A 14,386-nucleotide genomic window follows, 5' to 3' on the forward strand; every position below is an offset into this window, starting at 1 on the left:
AAGCATTAATGAATTGTCCGCAACCCAATCAAGCCCCGCTGCGCCCGCTTACATCGAAATTTGTGCATTCATTATGTAATCACAACACGTATTTTTTAATCAATCTTACGTGCAAATATGCCGCAGTCCCCGCCGCAAGGCCCTGAAGGACTTTTGCACTGGTTGAGCGAGTCTCTGGCCTGTCCTTTGTGGAATTTAAATGTATTTCTTAGCCACGTTCAGCTTTGCATTATTGATTGCAAAATGCCAGTAATATAATCAAACTGAAATTTCTCTAAAGCGATTTGTGTCTCTCGAGATACAGTCGACAGTCCACAGCGTGGAATGTGGGGTCTAGGCGGATTTGAAAGGCCTCACAATATAGTTTTAGGTACTACAATGATAAGAAACTAGTATGACAAATAGAATACTTGCCGGCCAATTTTCAATTGGTGCCAGTGTCTTTTAGACTGGCGCCACACTAGTGAGGTTATACAACATTAATAAAGTCACATAAAGATAGTCTTTATAATACATATCAAATGTATTACTAATTCATGCGTTTGTTCACTTTGATTATCCGCATTACTCTAGAACAAGTCTCATGTATGCATATAGTAATGATTTGTTTATTAAAAATATCTAACTGTCTCTCTCTGTATTTCCTTCTTGTATCTCTCTCCCATACATATATCCGAACAAATCTCTAGTATTCTAATTTATATAGGTGTGAACTTATTTCTTTATTTCTTAGGCAATTCAATATGTGTAGTCCCAATCTCTAGAATCTCAGTAGATCATCATCGGCTTCAGTTAGACTCGGGGTGAAACAAAGTAGGGCGAGCGTTTCGCCATGAAGTTTCCATAGCCCATGGCATGATAAGTCATCCGTTAATGTTTTATTCGAACTTTTGGCTTGCTTGCTTTTTGACAGGTATAGAAAATCTCAAAGTAATACATATCAATAAAAATTTCTAGCTTGCTGCAAGATAAGATATAGCGACTTATATTCGTTCGGCGAAGCAACAAATTGGTATTTTTCGACTTAAATTTGTAACGTTGGGACTAGTCAAGCCGCGTTATATAATATCGATAAATGTTAGTTGGATGATTTGAACACTCTGGCGGAAATACACAGCTCAGCATAAAATCGATAAGACAAGAAATGGGGTTTATGTTCCTAAGGCCTCTGTTGCAAGAGCTACTCACCTATTTTTGTTGAAATATGCGATGACACTTACTCGACTCACTTTACAAGAAATGATTTGTTTATCAACATCTTCACACCTATCATTCAGCCCAGTGCCGTACAGCTATCTTAGGTATATAACTATTTTACTGCTCAATATGTTGTTTTTTGTCTACTGTATCTGCATTGATTTAGCTGGGAGTATTTCGAAGACTGCAGCCAAATGGATCGGGTGAAAGTGATGTTAGATATTCCCGGCTTAGACCATGTTGATATCCTAAACAAACTCAGTACCATCCTTGTAACATATGCTCACAATCAGTCTATGGATAGATTACTCGCATATCATACATGAAAACATTGTTTGCACAGCTCGTTTGCTTGGGCAAATATATAGTAGGAGATGGGCAGTGCTCTTTCGGCTCTTACGCTTACTCGAACATATTTAAAGAATTGTTTATTGACGCCTCTTAGCGCAAAGCGTATAGGGTATCGCCTAGTCGGGCACTCGCCTGGAAGAACTTTAAATATTTACTCGGACTGCCGCCAATCGAAGTTGTCTTATCTGATTGAAATGCGTCTCTTAACCACAGAGCCATTGTGAGAAGCAAACTTGATCAGTTTTTTATTTTAGAATTTACAATATTTGATTATCCCAAGCAGGGAATAGTCCGGTACTGTGTCCGCCTCTTTAAACTCTTCACCTGATTGTCATTTATCAAAGGTAATGTCTATATTTTATCGCGCCCGCTCGCTGGTAACTGCCACAGTGGAAGCATTTATTGATACCGACCCAAAATGTATATATAGTCGTCTACCTGTACATAAGTATATATGTAGTAGGTACACATATGTATGCAGCGAGTGGTATAGCTTGAATTTGGGGTTTTTTCTTTTCTGCTTATCAATAATATGCTCGAAGCATTTCGCGGCCTTTCATGCCGCTCTCGACTGCTGTTTGCCCAGTGACCACGATGCAGTCTCCCCTGGTGATATGCCATCGATAGAGAGAGAGCTAGCAATTTCTGTCAAATTCACCTTACCATGGACAGATGGGAGTCCCTTCGCTTTGTGTATAACCTGCTGGCCCGATTCATCGCATGCATTTGGAGCCCTAGCTTTATACACTTGGCGCTATTTATTCATGGCATATTCGTCATGAGGTCGTCATATCTCTGTCAGTGTGTGTCGACGTTTCCTACTATCGATAAGAGCGGCCAATCCAAATCCAGTTATCTGCTTCTCACACACTTACACACCACACACACACGCACACATGTATTGTCAGAAAGATATTGCCTGAGTAAAGGTAAAGTAAATAAAATACCGTCGTCAGATAAGGCATATCATATAAAAAGCGATATCTATGAAAGTATGTCATTATTTCGTTATTGAACTCCGAAGTGCTTAGTTCTGCGCCGTGTTTCGACTTCCTCTTATGTGCTATATATATCTACATATAATGTGATACACTTATTGACAGAAATATATATGCACATACATATATACTTATTTAGATTGTCACCTGTGATTACTGTGCACGTCGCTCGAATTAGTGTCGCGAGTGAGTTTTGATTTCGAGCAAAATGTGTTTTCCCTGTGATTCTCAGTCGGTGTGGATTGGCAAGTAGAATAGCAGGCTTATCACATGTACCATTTGACCGAGTGTGAGATTCTTCTATTCTACTTTCGACAAGCACCAGTCAGCGTCGTTTTCGCAAGCGATTCAGCAAAGATGCCGTCTCACAGTAAGCAGCGCTATCTCGAATCTGGAAAGCCCTCGCTTCGAGTATCTTATGTAAATAAAATGAGCAAATTATTTATCTTTTGCGGCACTCGCCCCATATCGGCGCAATGCTTGACTCATGACAGTTATCGGAGTGGGCGTGGCTGAATTGCTAAAGGGATTGGTAGCAGAGATTGGGGTAAAATTCAGTTAGATTATTGAATAAAGCAGGCCTGGGCAGATAAGCTTCGCCAAATTAGTAATAACTGATCCGATGTATGTATTTATATAGAAATAGAAAGAAACATGTGACACATCTGATCTTATCAGTCGATTCATTATTCTGGTCTAGCCGAGTTTATATAACAGAGTTGCTGAAATCAATTTTCTGCAGCTCGTACGAAGCGATAAGAAAGGTTTCTTATTGTTGTGCGACCTCACATATTTTTATAGATCAATTTATAAGGCTATGATAAGGAAATCCACTCGAAATGCGCGTGGTTTTAAGTATTCGTAGTATCTACTAAAAGTGGGTTGATTATGCAAGTGCCGAACTATGTACCCAGGCAATCCTTTATGTTTGTCAATAGATCTTAACACCTAATACTTTATGATTTATCAGCATAATCATTTCATTTTTATTCATTTCGCACTGTCAGAAGGAATATGTATCAACCGCCCCATAGCCCCATATCAGAGATGTCTAAGTGCCTATATCCCCATCATTTGTCTGTCTGCTGCTGCTGCTGTTGCTGCCTGTCGCTCTCCCTTTGGCTCGGACTAACTCAGGCAGCCAGTCAACATAATGAAAATGCAATTAATTTTTTCCAGCAATTTCTTTTCGCTCCCCCAAGTCACGGCCGGCAGAGGCTTCGACTCTGACTCCAGCATTTTCTGTGATCCCGATGCTGTTGCAATATTATGACTCCTGCTGTTTGCACTGACAGCCGACCGGGCAGCCACCGGGGCCACAGCAAAAAAAAAGCTGATGTTTATTGTGAAGCATTTTCTTTGACGGCAGCACAACGATTGCAGCGCCAGCCTGCTGCCAGCCCCACTGCTACATCTCGCCTGGCATGCTCCATGAACCATTCGCATTAAATGAGGAAACCAATTATTCGCGCTTATAAAGATTTACCGCCACACACAGGCACATCCGCAGTTAGACAGATACACACAGAGCTACAGCTAGATATAGAAATACAGATACAGATACAGATACGGATGCAGTTACAGATACTCCAGCCATCGTTTATATGCCCAGTTAGGCATTGCCATGGGCCATTGTTTGCGTTGCCTGTGCTTTAATGGGGTCTCGGATTGATTAAAGCCGGCAGCTGGTCTAGGAGCTCCTCTCGGGGCTAGGGGAACTGCTTCTCGCCATCTCGTGACACCATTGAAGCACTTATCTCTAATGCAGCCACAATTTCCGGTTGCCGAAAAGCGCTTTCATTATAATTTTGCACATTTTTAACGTCCTTTTGTTGGCCAATTGCCGGCTGGCCAATTCCTTTCTCACTTTTTCCTTTTGCATTAACGATCATCACAAAGCCTATTTGATGGCTCACACTCGGCGTCTGCTCCGGGCATAACTTGTCATTTGTTCTGGACACCCCGCCGCTGCTGTGGCAAAATCGTGGCGAGAATTTGCGCAAAATTACCTTTCATTTTGTCATCAAAAACCACTTGAATGGGCGACAACGTCGACAACTCCAATTGGGGCGACTAGGCGACGGCAACAGTTGTCTGTCCGACAGTCTGGCTCCCTGTCCGGGACTTGCCCATAGCCGCAGCAATTACAGACGGTAATGTCCAGCCCCTTTGACCGTAATCCAGGAGGGGACCGTCTTCAGTTGTGCCTTAAAGCTTTTTAAGCCTTGGCATCCGGATTGCTTTTTGGCTTTTGCTTTTCGCCTTTGTATTGCATTTCTTGAAACCGAAAGCGCATGGCCACCTCCGACTGCTGTGCACCCGAAAGAAGCGTTAAATTAAAACGTAAATACCACTTAGCCAACTATAAAGCAAGTGGCCAGCACCAACGACTGCAGCTAGCTGTAATCAGTGGGTAATTAACCAGACGACGGCGTGCTAGAGCGTTCAGGTGATTCAGGCGCCTTGCAACTCCAAAAGACAATTTAATCAGACTGAGGTGAGAGAGAGAGAGAGAGAGAGAGAGAGAGAGAGAGAGATAGAGAGCAGTGTATCCTCATTTTAAAGAGTTTCCACTCACATCAACCAATTAAACCAGTGTAGCTGCAAACTCGAGCTGACAGCTGCGCGCAGCCACCATATGACACTTGGGCTATTCTTTATAATGCTTATCTATATCGCTTCGACTTCACTTCATGCTCTCACACTTGCCTGGCCTGCAGAGGGCCAAGTTTTTGGCACAGACAACGAAAATTGTGTACGCCGAACTATAAATAAGTTTCTAAGCGTTCATTTTGACAGTTTCATCCATGGAAAACGTGCGGGAGAAGCATCGTTATCCGACATCCTCTTCATATATATCGGGGCATATGACAATCGTAGCTTGAAAAGAGTTTAATTGAACCAGTTCAGGGAGTATAATGGACATTCAGTTTAATTAATCACTGATTGAGTATATTTTCAATTCACTTATGGCAGTAGAAGCATCGTTATCCGACATCATCTTTATATATCGTATAAAAGAGTTCAATTGAACTAGTTCAGTGAGCTTAAAGGACATCCATTCAATTTTATTAATCAAATAATATTATTAAGAATATTTTGAATTCATTTAGGCTCGATCAACAGTCGACATTGTTTTTACCTTATCGACATTTCCATTACCTAGAGATACGTTTTAGAGGGTATCTAATATTCATGCAGACTCTATGTATTGTTTTTTTTTTTTTTTTTTTTTCATTTTGTTTTGGCAACAAGGGAACGTATTGCAGTTTGCCATTTTTTTCTGTTGGGGTTCGTTTCATGTGTCTTTGGGAAAATTGCAACTGCTGCACATTGGGCAAAAAATTCTAAACTGCAATAAATTCATCAAATGTGCAATGGAACATGCTGTAATGTCACACCCACCGCAGCACATCAGGGCAACAGTGCCACCAACCCACCGTAGCACTCCCAAGCACGTAGAGAAGTGCGACGGGGCATGGAGCAGCCCCCATCTGCATACTCCATTAAATGTCTGAGCTGCCCTGAATTGGACGATATTTCGTAGGCAAATGTGCAATAAATTGTAAATGTTTGTGTATCGCTGGCTGGTGGGGCTCTGCCCGAGCAGGAGCTGCAAAGGGTCCAACGAAGCTGCTGGTGCACTGCACTCTGCTGCGAAAGGACTCCACCACTCTCCAACGAGCAGGAGGCTGGGTCGCCCGTAAAACTTGTCCGCTGCACGCCTGTCAAGTTTTACAAGTGTTCTGCAGATTGTTTTTCTGGGCGAAATGACGCGCTTGTTTTAGAGCCGCGATAACGCGAGTAGAAATATGCAATTTACTGCCACTTAAAACAACGATTAATGTGTTTATTCACATCAACTTTAGAACTACGCCGAATAGATGACTCTCAAATATCATCGTATTTATTATACCAATAGTTTCAAGTAATAGAAACCAAATAATAAACATGTTCCTCATAAATTATCCACAATAACTTTATGCATATCAAATTTTTAGTGTATTTATCGAAATATTCAACACCACAACTTTATTAGAAGGAAGGTGATTCAAAAAGGCTATAAAGCAGAGGACTATATGGTAAACGAAGCAGCGTTAAGTATGTATAAGAAAATATATGTATATAAGAAATAACCTTATTATTCTCAGTTGCGAAATAATAGCGATGAAAACACACATTTCTAAGACCTTTTGTAATATGATAAGATTTAAAATAATAAATTAAATAATCTTTTTGTCTTTACATTTGATTTTAATTCGTTATATAATAACAAAGGGTGTCCTAAATAGAAATACCTTAAGCCATGCAATTAGGTAATGCTCCAAACATTTCACACTTGTTCTATAGGAATATATGTAGGAAATAAGCATAGCTCAGCTAGCGGAACAGAATAGAAATAGAAAATTGATTTGCAATAAACTTTACTTCTGGATTGAAAGTATATATACAAATAAAAGTATGAAAATGAGATTTGCATGTGCGTATCTTTTAAAGGGCTCTCATTATTTAAATACTTTTATTTTTGTGAATATTATGAAAGATGATTTATAGAGAGTATAAAATAAACTCGTCTGCGAATAGTATTTAGAAAATTATATTTAAAATTTAAAGAAATTGTTTAATTTACAAGACAGCAAGCCCGCGGATGAATATTGGTACGGATCTAGGAAGTATATATTTAAAAAGTCTGCCACGCCTCCTTCTGCCTATTTTTTCCCCCTTTAAAATGGGTTCATAGTAAATGAAAAACTGCTTGGCCATTTTCGACATCTAAATATCATGAAGAAGATTTATAGACGAGGGAACTTTCAGTATCATAATTATTGTACCAAAATTAATTTTTGGATACCTAACTTGATTAACTTTAATTTCATCATAATAGATCATTCCCAAGTGAGGTAGGGATGCAGGTAGAGCTGAGATAATAATTAATGAAGCCTTGTTCCATCAGTATTCAGTATGGATAAACTATCAGAATTGCTTGCAGGAGACTTAAATTTATTTATTTATCCGAATATTGGCTTCATTCGATGCAGCGTGCAGCAATTGAAGCCTCATTTGTGTTGCTATTTGCAACAATAGTGTGCAACCAGGCAGCAAATGCTCGGCCATTGCACGTTGGCTGCATTCAATTATGCAATTAATATATGACTTTCGTGTAATGCAATTAAAAGTCAAAAGCGTTGGGTCATCCATGGCCACGTGGCTTAAAATTCTGCTGCGTGTGCAGCTTTCCATCCCACACTTGCACTTGCCCAGTGTCCAGAGTTCAGTGTCCAGTGCAATCAGCCTGCCCAGTGGGGTCAATAGGTGCAGGGGGAGCTGTGGAGGAGCGCAGGAAGTTGTGGGACTCATAAAGTTGCCTAACGCAGCAGAAATGTCGACAGACAGCTACAGATACAGATATACACACATATTGGGGCGTAATTTAGCTATTAAATCGCACTTTTATTTGGCAGCGCCGCAACGGCAATTCGTAGTCATCGAATCGAATCTCGACTCTAGTCCGGCAAGCCTTGAAGGCCTCACTCATATGCACTTCTATGGAGAGGCGAGAGCAGTTCTCGCCCACTTTCCCGCCCGCTATGGGCAAGCAAGTGCCCACAAGAATGCTTGGTGAGGGCGGTGAAGGGTGCAAGAGGAGGAGGAGCAGGAGGAGGAGGAAGCATTTTTGCAACGCAACGGAAACGGAAAATGTTCTATTGGTCAGGCAGCGAGAGGCAATGCAGTCGACCCGAATGCAGGTTGTGGCTCTTTCATTTTGGCCAGTGTACGCGAGTGTTCCGCAACAGCTTGACACAGTGGAGCGTTAAATTAATCGTGGCAGCCACCCAGTGGCTGAGGCCAGTCCAGGCCGAGCCGGGCAACAGCTTTATCCTGGTTTGCACGCCAGGTCCTTCCTCTCTTATTGGTCAGAGTTTCGGGTGTGGAAGTTTGCAGGGATTAGCCCTTTTATTGCAATAGGGCATATTTTTCAATCTTTCAATCTCTCTAACTGCAAAGTGCGCGAAATAGAAGTGATTGAAAAATTTATGAGCACACGAGTAGCAAGCATGCAGCTGTGCAGTGCGGTTCGATCAAGCAGATCTGACAAGCGGATTTCCCATTTACTGTATGTATTCCATATTATCTTTATATTATTAACTATGCAACAATTCCCTCTCTCACATGCTTGCAGAGTATCTCTCAGCCAGGCAGTCTCAACTAAATGACGCTTCTCAGCTTCTGTCTGCGCTTCTCCTCTGGGTAACATCCGCATTTAAATTATTAACTTAAGCAGACATTAATTTCGGCCAAAAATGCATTCATCAGGGACATTTTAGTGGTAAATAAATGACTTTACCGAACAAGGGCAGGCGATAGGAAAATGCTCTCAATTTATTTTCTTTGCTTATTTTGTAATTCGTTCTTTTAACTTCCGAAAAACTCCATCTTGCACTTTTTTGTGAGGATCTCACATTAGCTTGATGTTTGCATAATTTTATTTTTATTCAATTAAAATCATTTACAGAGTCCAGTTCAGAGTGTTCAGCGGTATTTAGTCTGACTTATACTCTTATCTCATTTTCTCTAATCGATTATTTATCATAATTATTTACTATTAGTATTCAAATTACAATAATATTTTATTGTGATAGTTTGGTAGGAAAAATAAAATATCCAAATAAAGAAATTGCATTATTAGATTCAATTTAACAATTAATTTGTTAAAAAATTAATTATGACAGGAGCGGCATCATGATGGATAATATTTTAGGAATACACGTTTTATGCGTTTGTGAAAATATTCGTGGCAACTAAAAGAAGCTTTTTGCTGTATGATAATAAATAAATCTCTTTTCTAGTTGAATTATTCGACAGATTTTATGTTAAGAGTGATACATTCTGTAGATATTGAGACAATGATGTGATTATTAAGATGGTGGGCGACTATTAATTAACTAAACGAGCCATTAATATTTATTAGGAATTATATCATCGAACATTTGACAGATGAGAAGGAAATACAAAAAAGAACCAACCATATCTTAGATATATCGTTTCCACAAAAATATATTGATTTACTGTTGCTTAATTATTAATCTCAGTTAGATACTTACCAATCTTATAGATATATATGTAAAGCTGATATATGGGTAAAATAAATGTAGTCTAAGTAAATACGTAACACGATGAAATCACAGCCTTATTTAGATCGTTGGCTCTATTACCTAATTTAGTAGTCAAAGCAATTAGAGCCTTTGAAAATTGCCCCAGCTCACCAAATCAAAGGAAGTCTCTGCAGGAGCGCATTTTAATCTCCGAGTGCAACCACAGGCATAGGCATAGGCATTGGCATAGGCATAAGGGTCCAGACCCAGGCCAGGGCCCAGGCCCAGGTACAGACACTGACAATTAATATTCAAATTTATTAGCCACCTATGAACCGAGTGTGTGCATTATCAGCAGGCACTCGACAGCGTTGACGACGACAATTCCCATGTAGTAGGAGGCGAGAGCAGGGCAGCGGCAGCATATCCAGACTGCCTGTCTATCTGGCACGCACATTGACGTTAATGCAGGGAGGCAGAGCAGAGAGCAGAGAGCAGACAGAGCTGGGGAGAGAGCAGAGAGCAGAGAGCACAAAAGTATTGGCGACAACTGCACGATGGGACCTAAGGGAAATATTTCATTGGCTGACCGGGTGTCTGGTCCGTGCTGGCTGTGTCAGTGCGCTTAATTATTTGCATATGATTAGACTTAATGGTCGAGTGAGCTGCTCTGACTGGGGGTAATCACACGAGCCAGCGCCGCTGCTGTGTAATTGTTAATGATGATTAGATTCAATTTAGGGCATCATTAGTTAGCTGACGACGCTACAGTTGCGGCTATTGTCAGTGCTCGCCTCCTCCCCTCCGCTTCCTTCGAGTCACTTTAAATTTATGCCAATGCCGCAACGTCAGCAGCCCCGTCCACTGACCAATGATGCGGCCAGTGGGCTGACGCCGGGTGACCCAAGTGGCTTACGTGAACGCTGGCAAATTGCAACGTGACCTGAGGCCGCCGTCGAGTCTGAGGTTAATTTCGCAAAATTGTCGAGTCAACGAGTAGCTGTTGGCTGGTGGCTCGGGGCCGGAAGGGGGTCCCATGCGAAGCTGCTGAAATAGTTCAAAGTGTATGCAAATGTGAGGCATTGTGTGGTTTAGCCGGAAGAGACTGAAGATGGAAGGAATGGAAGGAGCCATCGCGCTGGTCATCTTGGGTGCCGGGGGTTGGGGCTGGGGCTGTCCATTGTGCGATTTTAGTCACTCTGAGAGAGTCGACGAAAAAGTCAACCAACTAGTTGTTCAGGCTAATTGCTGTGGGCGTGGTCGAAGTCGAAAAGCTCAAGAGCTGCAATTAATATAATTGAGCGGTAGGAACAGCAGGTTTATAATTTATTAAAGCCCACTTCATATTTAGCGCTTACCCAAGACACATACATATACATTAAAATTTACAAAAATCCCTGTTTTCAATTATGTTTAATTAAGAACGAAAATTATTTGTACAACTTTTGGCCTCATAAGTAATAATAAGCGAATTCACCGAGCTGTGCCGCACCAAAAATACCCTACCCTAGTCCTTAATGCTCTATTTGCTATACCTAAATGTTAGTGCCCAGGAGATTCCTTAATACTTCCATGATCTAGAAAGACAATCAATCAGAGTACTCTTCACTGACTTTAACCTTAGCAAAGATATATAGAATATTGTGAATGATTCGTATACAAATCAATGATAGAGTTCAGTGTCTCTTTTCTTTTCAATCATAATGTATAGAAGATTATATAAGCAAGTTGGACTCTATTATGGGTATTTGACTCGATGCAGTTTCTTTCAACTTTAACAAAGATTTATAGAATAGTGGGAAAGTCCGACTGAATTGATTCGCATACAGATGAGTAAACAAGTTCAGTGATTCGTTTGAATGGATTCCCTTCAATCAAATTGCACAAAAGTAAGCCTAAACTTAAAAAACATAAGATAATTGCTTCTGTAAGGGTATCATGAGCCGAATTTCCTGCCTGAGCGCCGTCGGTCCACTTGGCAAATGCTGCTGGCAATTCGCCACAGTTTCAGTTTATTAACGCAAATTTATTGCAATTAGCGTTGGCAAATTGCAGCAGCAAGTGGAAACCAAGCAGGAATAATAAAGATGAAAATAAGTTTCGGAGGGTGAAAAGTTTTTAATTTAAGCAGAGCTTATTATCAGCTCTCTGCATAGCTGCGAATAGGTGTGGAAGTGATTAAAAAAGTTCTGCAAAGCGATTAGAAATGCAAAGTTATGCGTAAATTTAATTGCATTTCTTGTTTGCATAGACACCCCAAATAAAATCCAGTCAGAATATTGACCAGCCCTAGACTCATTTGTTCACGGTCCGAAAACAGCAAATTAAAATGTTAATACAAATTAAAACGAATTCTAAATATTCATACAATCAACAGCTGAATGAGGCCCATTTTGAAGAAATATGATCTCTGTATTCAGATTTTGGATATCTATGGCTAAAACTGTAGAGTATATCTGGAGGCAAGCCTCCAATAATCCGAAACAAAGATTAAATATATGGAACAATTATTATGTATATAAATCTGAGTAATTAAACAGAGTATTGACAAATATAGTGATGCAACTTATTCAAACTTAATTTAAGCACTAACATGTACGTTATTGGTCTATAAATATTCTTCTAATAGTCTCTTCTTCTTGAACTGGTGCTGCCATACTGCTGAGATTGGGCAACCAGGCTGCCACACCGCTCAACCAAGCTTTTCATGAAACTCTATTTTCAGTCAAGCTGCAACTATACTAGTATGAGTAATCTAAAACTCTGACCCAGAATTTTATACCCTGAATCCATTTTCAATGGAAAATTTGGATATAATGGTTTTGTTAAAAATATGTAACAGGCAGAGGGAGGCGTGGCAGACCCCAAAAGTATATATATATATATCAGAGCGACGAGCCAAGTCGATTTAAACTGATTGAAATTTTTTTCCTAGGTCCGTGTATATCACGCGCATATCGAGTTTTTCTCCAAAAATCGATAGATTCTCCCAATATTTTACTATCGATTAAAAACCTTATCGACAACTAGTTTTTTAACTACCCCACACCTTTATAACCACTTCCTCACCAACATATTTATAAAAGGCGTAATTTAAATACTAGAAACTTGTGCTTTGGCACATACACGCATCCTAATGCCATAATTACGATCTAAAAGTTTCATGGCCCATCAATAAGAAAATTTACAAAGCAATTAAGTTTCCATAGTAAGCCAATGTGTGTGTTTCTTGTGTAAGCAGAAAGACGCGAAGAATTATTGTGGAATATAAATTCTTTGAAGGCTCGGGGAATTTTGTAGTCGAGCAGTCACGAGAGCTTTTTTACTTGTTCTTTTTTTTACTTTTCTTGTGGGGCTTATCTATTCAAAAAATCTTTTATGTACATCTAAAATATCAAGTCTACAGTATGACAGGTATATACTAAAAATAGCCCTTCAATCAATCCAAACCAATATATGTACCCTTGTTAAATGGGTATTCTTTCATGGCAAACGTCCTCGTAAAGTAGCTGCCATGGCACCTTACTCGAAAGGAAATCGCTGAAAACACTAACCATTCAGTCGTGAAATTAACAACGCTCTCAAAAATATTGCAAAATGCAAAAATATGGCTCAGGCTTTCAGCTAGTCACGTTGTCGCAGGAGGCAGCAAGGACATTTCTGGCTAGAGTCAATACGTATATTCTAGTTTTTTTTTTTTTTTGGCAGGCCAGACATAGGAGACAAAGGAGCAGAGGAGCAACAAATTCTATAGGTATTTAAATGAAAATTATATGCACTTCGGCTCAAGTTAAGTGCAGCGCCACAAGATTTATGGTTATTGTGTGTTTGAGTAAAGCTGCGTCGATGAATTGGAAAATGTTTTTAGATAGGGCTTTTGGATGAGCTGCAGTGCCAGTGCCAGTGCCAGAAGGCGGAGGAGGGCTGCTTCAAATGAGATTTCTTATCCCGTTCACTCACAGCTAGACCAATTAAAATCCCTTCGCAATCGCAATGCAATCAAGTTGCAGTAATTTTGAAATCATATTTTATCCACTCTCAACATATTTATTTGTTGAGTTTTTCCATCTCTGTGGCCGTTGTGTGGCTGACTGGCAGAAAAATAAACTCCTTGGGCCACCCCACACACAAAACACACAAATTGCCTCAGGGTGCGCAGTTGAGGGACATTTGCAGCCACGGCGAACAATCCTATAATTTCAAACTAGATACGTAACGCCGATTGGGCCACACCAGATATTTATATATCAAATCGTACCCATATCTCATATCTCATTTAGTTTGGTACTCACTTAAAATGTTGGAATAGATTTCAATCTGTGCTGAAGGGTATTTAGAATTCGACTCTACCCAAAAAGTTTTCTTTTCATCCGGTATTTTTTTTAGCTGCTTGCTCAAGTGCTTTTCATGGCAAATGGAAAATTTGAGTTGCTGCGGCGTGTGTTGGTGAGTGAATCGCAAGCTGCTCCTCTCGACCTCACTTCTTGGCAACATATGCGCAAAAATTGACCACGACTGGCTCCCTTGGTCGTCGGCACTTGGCTGGGCATGCGTTCCACCTTTAGATATTGTGTACTGGTAAGCAATAGCAAGAGTAAATGCGTCCCTAGACGACACTGAATTTATGCTTACCTAAAATTTAAAGGTTTATCAACTAAACTTGCCAAAAATATTGTTATCGATAAAAAGTATTAGCAATCGGTTATGTAAGACTGCAGTGACTGGGCTGCAAAGTCATCGAATGGT

At 40.2% G+C, this 14,386-nt stretch overlaps 1 long non-coding RNA gene across 1 annotated transcript; it reads right to left on the reverse strand.

Moving 5' to 3' along the window:
- Window positions 1-1,751: 1,751 nt before the first annotated feature.
- Window positions 1,752-2,266, reverse strand: LOC116804372. Its single transcript, XR_004364359.2, has 2 exons — window positions 2,212-2,266; window positions 1,752-2,154 (listed from the first exon to the last, which is right to left on the reverse strand). It is a non-coding gene; the product is annotated as an uncharacterized LOC116804372 (long non-coding RNA).
- Between the last annotated feature and the right edge of the window lie 12,120 nt (window positions 2,267-14,386).

The sequence above is a fragment of the Drosophila mojavensis genome, unplaced genomic scaffold (assembly GCF_018153725.1).
Source record: "Drosophila mojavensis isolate 15081-1352.22 unplaced genomic scaffold, ASM1815372v1 contig_74, whole genome shotgun sequence".
Taxonomy (NCBI): domain Eukaryota; kingdom Metazoa; phylum Arthropoda; class Insecta; order Diptera; family Drosophilidae; genus Drosophila; species Drosophila mojavensis.